The sequence below is a fragment of the Priapulus caudatus genome, unplaced genomic scaffold (assembly GCF_000485595.1).
Source record: "Priapulus caudatus unplaced genomic scaffold, Priapulus_caudatus-5.0.1 Scaffold920, whole genome shotgun sequence".
Lineage (NCBI taxonomy): Eukaryota > Metazoa > Priapulida > Priapulimorpha > Priapulimorphida > Priapulidae > Priapulus > Priapulus caudatus.
The window spans coordinates 40,333-46,795 of NW_014577981.1; the positions used below are offsets into that span (position 1 = coordinate 40,333).

The 6,463-nt window shown below is 53.0% G+C and overlaps 1 protein-coding gene across 1 annotated transcript in view; it reads left to right on the forward strand.

Annotated features, from left to right (window-relative positions):
- Positions 1–6,463, forward strand: part of LOC106814407 (MAP/microtubule affinity-regulating kinase 3-like) — a 59,942-nt gene that overhangs the window by 15,394 nt on the left and 38,085 nt on the right. The gene's annotated exons all lie outside the window — the stretch shown is intronic.

Sequence of the window (6,463 nt, forward strand, 5' to 3'; positions counted from 1 at the left end):
ACAAAGTGTACCAGACTTGTACTACAGAAGTGTACCCTAACCCTAACCCTAACCCTAGCCTTAACCCTAACCCTGACCCTAACCCTAAACATACCTCATATAAAAATATAAACATACTACTAAACAACCTCAAACTACATCGGGTACATATCTGTAGTACCTGATACGACAACGACCCCATCTGCGTGAGTAACTGCTGACTGAGGTGCATCTATCGACACAGGGGGGGGAGGGTCGTGCATGTGTGTGTGTGGGGGGAGGGGGGCGTGCGTACGTGCGTTTGTGTGTGGGTGGGTGTATGTGCGCGTGCGTGTGTTTGTGTGTAGGTGGGTGTGTGTGCGGGTGTGGGTGTGCGTGTATGCGCGTGTGTGCGCGTGTGTGTGTGTGTGTGCGTGCGTGCGTTGGTTGGTTATACCTGTCTCATGTGGCTCGTCTTTGACATGATACATTGATCTGTTGTGTTTAAACAAAGTTCGAATGGCCACTATTTAACTTGCTGGCGGTGCTGTTAACCAGTAACTGCCCGTGTGTTTGAACAGCGGGGGTAGCCAGGGATACGGGTTGCCGACTAGGTACAAGTTTACCGGCCCTGTCTGCGCGCGTGTTCTGTTCGCTGTGTCTGGGACTCTGCGTGAAGTTTCCACCAGGTACACGCTGTAGTTTGGCGCACCTTTGCTCACGTAGGCGTTTCTTATTATGACGTAGTTTCGAAATTGCTCGGTTTCCACATGCGCACCTGCGAGTGCGTGAGTGTCTGCGTGTGCTTGCGTTTGGGGTGCACGTGTGCGAGGCGTATTCCGCGAGGCAACTTTTAGATGTCACGGCGGCTATTTACGACTTCGCGGTGATGATCTATGGATAAAAAATTTCTCCACTACATTTATGCAGTAGTTGGTGGTGTGTGCTACGCGTTGTGCCAGCGATAGATAGATAGACATGTGGCGTAGTGGTGGTTTCTTCTTCACGAAGCGTGGAAACCGTCCGGTAGGTAGGTGGGTGGGTGGGTGGGTGGGTGGCAGTGGAGATGGTGGGTTGTAAACATCACTGTAAACTTAAAGTGATTACGTATCTTCGTAAATAGTAAAACTAAAAAAAATATTTTCACTTTTTCACAAAATGTAAGTAACTTTTTATGGTTAAGTTGCTGCATAATACTTCTTATTTTACTATATTGTAATATAATATACTATATTGTATTGTTAATGTAAAAAAATGGCAACAAACATTTTACAAAATACACCATAGAAAATTCGTGACGTAGTCAATTTAATGGCGGTACGAGACAAAGTCCACGTTAGTACTAGCATGAGCAAGAGTCCATAATATAAAATGTGCTATTATGGACTCTTGCTACTACGTACGTCTATGTGTGGCAGCGGGGTTAGTCTGTAGTGAGTGTACCATATATTGCTGTCACCACATCCATCACTGCGCGTTAGGCCGCGGTGCTCTTGCTCATCTCCTCTCTCTTCGTCTCTCTCTGCCTCTCTCTCTCTCCTCTCTCTCTCTCTCTCTCTCTCTCTCCTCTCTGTGTCTCTCTATCTCTCTCTCTCTCTCTCTCTCTCTCCTCTCTCGTCATCTTCTTCTCTCTCGCTCCTTCTCTCTTCCTGCTCCTCCTTCTTCCCTTCTCTCTCTTCCATCTCTCTCTCTTCTCATCTCCTCTCTCTCTCTCTCTCTCATCTCCAGTCTCTCTCTCCTCATCTCTTCTCTCTCTCTCGCTCCTCTCTTCCTGTCTCTCTGTTCTTCTCTCCCGCTCTCCTCTCTCACGTCTCTCTCCTCTCTCTCCTCTCATCTTCTCTTTCTCTTTCCCTCCACAGCGTGGCTCCCCCCCCTCCCCTCGTTCACCTCCCCTCTCTCTCTCTTCTCTCTCTCTCTCTCTCTCGCTCTCTCTCTCGGCTCTCTACTCACCTCTCTCTCCCCCCCTTCTCTTTCTCTCCCAGTGGGAGAACGAATTCCATTGCCAAAAAATTGCATGATGCAAATGTGCTATACAAATATAACACTTTGCATTAGATGTATTATAAATGTGTAGAGGGCATTTTTTTTTCAGACAATCCGGGGCAGTGCAAATTTTACACGCAGCTGCATGCTTGGCGTGCTATCGTGTCGGCCTGGTGCTGACAGGGCCCACAAGCTGCTTAAGCCTAGTGAACACACTAGCCCGACTTCTGTACGCTGCCCGGCATGCGTGGTTTTAAACAGCGTGCCGGAGCTTAGGCACTGCGCCCGCTCGCCAATGTCCGAGTGAATAATAAATATCGGGGGCCTGCGGTATGTTAATCTGCGAGTCTGGAAGCTAAGGCGTGACTCGCCCATGTTGGCGAGTCTAAAAATAATTCTCTAAACTTTAATCAAATGTTTGGTTCCTTAAGGGCCGGACCACCAGGCGATCTCTGCTCCGGCGATGGCATCGCCCGATTCTGCGCGCGCGCAGTGCGCTTGGCTTGAGGAACTCTGATGGTGATGAATTGTATAAAATCGGGCGATGTTATCGCCGGTCACGCGGACACACCAGGCGACTCTGATCGGGCGATGGCATCGCGCGATGGATTGGCGCGTATATCAAAAACGTTTGATCTGTAACCATTGCGGGATGCGCATGGGGGGTCGTCCCGAGAATCTGGCGGCCGATTGAGTTGGGACACACCAGGCGATTTTCACGCCGATGCATCGCCCGATGGCAATCGCCTGGTGTGGTCGGCCTTTACGTTATATATCCAACCAAATTGATGAAAACAGTTTATCGATTGTGAGGGCGGCGTATCGACTCCTCGACCACGCTCTAACTTTTATTATCCAAAGGTCGCCGAAGAAAGCAGCGCCGCAGACAGGTGCCGTCCAGCACGATGGCTGTGTATTACGTGCTCTGCGGGCGGCATATTGATTGATGTACGGAGGGCGGGGATTGTCTTAAAAGTCACGTTGGCTTGGTGTTAACAAGTCATAAATCGGCGGCCGTCGTAACCGTGGATTTTCATTGACGGGGCCAAAGCAGCCCGAGAATATAACAAGTAAATTGTAAACATGTATGTTTCCGTTTAATCTCGCTATGGGCTGCATCGCACAACTGCGATTCATCAAAACAGAAATAAAAAAAAAAAAAATTAATGCGTAGCAAAATGGCTGAATAAATACACCCAACAAACAATCTGTAGCGAAGTGCGATTGTCCCGATACCGGGGACAAGATATTCCCTGCTCTTCATCAGTCTCTTTCCTTCTCTCCCTCTTCGCCACCTCTTCCGCCGGTGTTCCCTCTCCCTCTCCCTCTCCGCCCTCTCCCCCTCCCTCTTCCCCCTCTCTTTCTCTCTCTCTTCTCTCTCTCTCTTCTCTCTCTCTCTCTCTCTCTCTCTCTCCGTCTCTCTTCCTCTCTCTCTCTCTCTCTCTCTCTCTTTCCTTCATTCTCCCGTCTCCCTCCCTCATCTTTTTCTCCCTCTCTCTTCCCTCCATCTCTGTCCTTCCATCTCTCCCTCCCTCCCATCTCTCTTCCCTCTCCCCTCCCTCTCGCTCGCCCTCCCTCTCTCCCTCCAATCTCTTCCCTCTCTTCTTCTCCGTCTCTCTCTCTCTCTCTCTCTCTCTCTCTCTCTCTCTCTCTCTTTCTCTCTCTCTCTCTTTCTGGCTCTCTCGCACTCTCTCTCTCTTTCTCTTTCTCTCTCTCTCTCTTTCTGGCTCTCATTCACCCTCTCTCTCTCCCTCTCCCTCCATCTCTCCCTTCCTCCTTCTCTCCCTCACTCTCCCTCCCTCTCTCCCTTCCTCCCTCTCTCCCTCCCTCTCCCTCTCTCGCTCTCTCTGGGAGTGTGTCCAGTGCACATCATTAATTTTCTAAAAAAACCAGCTTCGTTACGTAGCGACGGGCAATTTGTCAAAGCGAGCGAGCAAGCGAGCGGCAGCGGAGAGGGGAGGGAGGTAACAAGTGCTAGCGACAGCTAGACAACATCATCGTTCAGTCAATGTAGTGCGGCGTGATGTGGAATATAGGCTGGCACGACCCAGTGTTGGTGAAAGGGTCGTTATCGTATCAGGTACTACATATATACATATATATGTTATTGTACCCGAGGTACATATAATTATGTATACACAAAGTGTACCAGACTTGCACTACAGAAGTGTACCCTAACCCTAACCCTAACCCTAACCCTAACCCTAACCCTAACCCTAACCCTAAACACAGGGTACATATATGCTGAGAAGATACAGGTCTGGTATACATATACGTACCTCCGGGTACATATATGTAGTACCTGATACGACAACGACCCTTTCAGACCCAGTGTTGTAGGTAACAGCTGGGTGGTTTAATTCGACAACATTTGGACTGCTTCATGGTGGGAGATGGAAGGAGAGGCAGGGAAAAAGTAAGGGAAATTGATGGGATGAGAGAAGGAGGGAGAGCATAAGAACACATGGGTGAGAGGGAGAGAGAGGAGGGTGAGAGTTTCTGGGGGGGGGGGTCAGGGGAAATGAGATAGAGGGAGGCAGGGTTCTCCAAGCTTTTTCATTATAGCATGGCGGGTGATGCGTGTGTGTGTGTGTTGTGTGTTGTGTGTGTGAGTGTTGTTGTTCCGAGTGTGATATGTGATTTGTCGTGTATGGTGCCGGCGTTGTGTATGCTTATGTGTTGTGTGTGTGTGCTGGTGTGTGTGCGCTGCCGCCTGCATGGCGTGCGTGCGTGCGTGCGCGAGCAGCGAATAGCGAGCTTGTGCTGCGCGCGGCCGTGCTGCTGCCGTGTTTGTGTACTGTTTGGTTGCGTGCAGGCATGCGCTTTGAACACACTTCACGCCCTTGCTAGCTAGCTGGCGGCTGCTAGGCAGCACTGACCTTACAGTTACACTGTGAGAAAACTCGCAGGACACTGACTGACCTGCGCCAGGTGAATACATTGCATGCATGCACAGGACGGTGATGGCATTAGCTGCTAATTAGCTGTTTTACCAGCTGTGTTGCCGTGCATTCTGTAGATGTACTGCCAACGGCTAAGTGTTGCTGCCGACGCAGAGGAGATGGTGTGATAGGAGAGTGGGGTCGGAGGAGAAGGGAAGGGTAATGTTTGGCCGGCGCTGGGTGTATGGAGTGTGGCCTACCAACACTGGGGTATGGAGTGCTGGCCCCAATCGCTGGGCGGTAGGGAGGGCCCCAACCTTTGGGTAGGGAGTGTGCCCCCCTCACACTGCCGGCGCGGGCTATGGATTCCCAGCTGTGGCTACCACAATTGGTAGGGAGTGGGCCCCACACTCGGGTATGGGAGTGTGTCCGGCCTACGCACGCCCTGGGCCCGGTGTAGGGAAGCTGTTGGCCCCGCCACACTGGGCGTAGGGCGAGTGTGGCCCCATGCTCGGGGTATGGGGCAGTGCATGCCACGCTGGGTAGGGCAGTGGGTGCCACGCTGGGGAGGGAGTGTGGCCCACACTGCGGCGCTAGGCAGTGTAGCGCCCACGCTGGGGTAGCGGAGTGGCTGCCACGCTGGGGTAGGGAGAGTGGCCCCACGCTGGGGTAGGGCAGTGGTGGCCCCACGCTGCGGGTAAGGGAGTGTGGCCCCACGCTTGGGTGTAGGAGTTGTGGCCCACGCTGGGTAGGCCGGAGTTTAGGGCCCACGCTGGGGTAGCGGAGGTGCTTGGCCCCACGTGGAGTAGGAGTGGTGGCCCCACGCTGCGGGCGTAGGGAGTGGTGCCCCCACGCTGGGATAGGGCAGTGATGGCCCCACGCTGGGGGAGGAATCGTGGCCCCACGCTTGCGCGGTAGGACGTGTGGCCCCACGCGGGGTAGGGAGTGGTGCCCCACGCCTGGGGTTACGGGAGTGGTGCGCCCACTTCTGGGCGTAAGGGCAGTGTGGCCCCAACTGCGCGTTAGGGAGTTGCGCTCCACGCTGGCGTTAGGAGTGCCGTGGCCCCACGCTGGGGTTAGGCAGTGTGGCCCCCACACTGGCGAGTTTACGGTTTTTTTGCGGCTGCCTTCTCGATTGACACAGTAACTACGCTGCAGCTGTCGGCGGCAAGCCCCGATTCCCCGTCGTGACTCATAGTTGAGTCATATTTGCCTCCCCCTGCGAGCGCCCCTCTGGTAAGGCGTGGACACGGCTAATCTCCGTGGTTAGCAGACAAGGTTAGATAATAACAATTAATGTCTAATAATTGTTATTATCTACTCTTTGCCGTAGCAAGCCACTGCGTGGTCAAACCGCGCGTGCCCGTGCGCCGCCGTATCTAGGCCATGCCATTCACGTGCGTGCGCGTCGGCCGTGTCGTGCTCTGGCGCTATCAGACATGAATTCACGTAGCGTTGCGTGCCATGCGTGCGTATCTAGGCATGTATTCAGAGCGTGCGTGCGTGCGCTGTATGGGCTGTATCTAGGAACATGCGGTGCAATGAACGTGCGGCGTTGTATGTGCGCTTATCTAGGCATTGCGCTTCACGTGTGCTGCGTGTGTGGCCCGTGCTGTGCGTGTGTATATGTGCGCCGTATC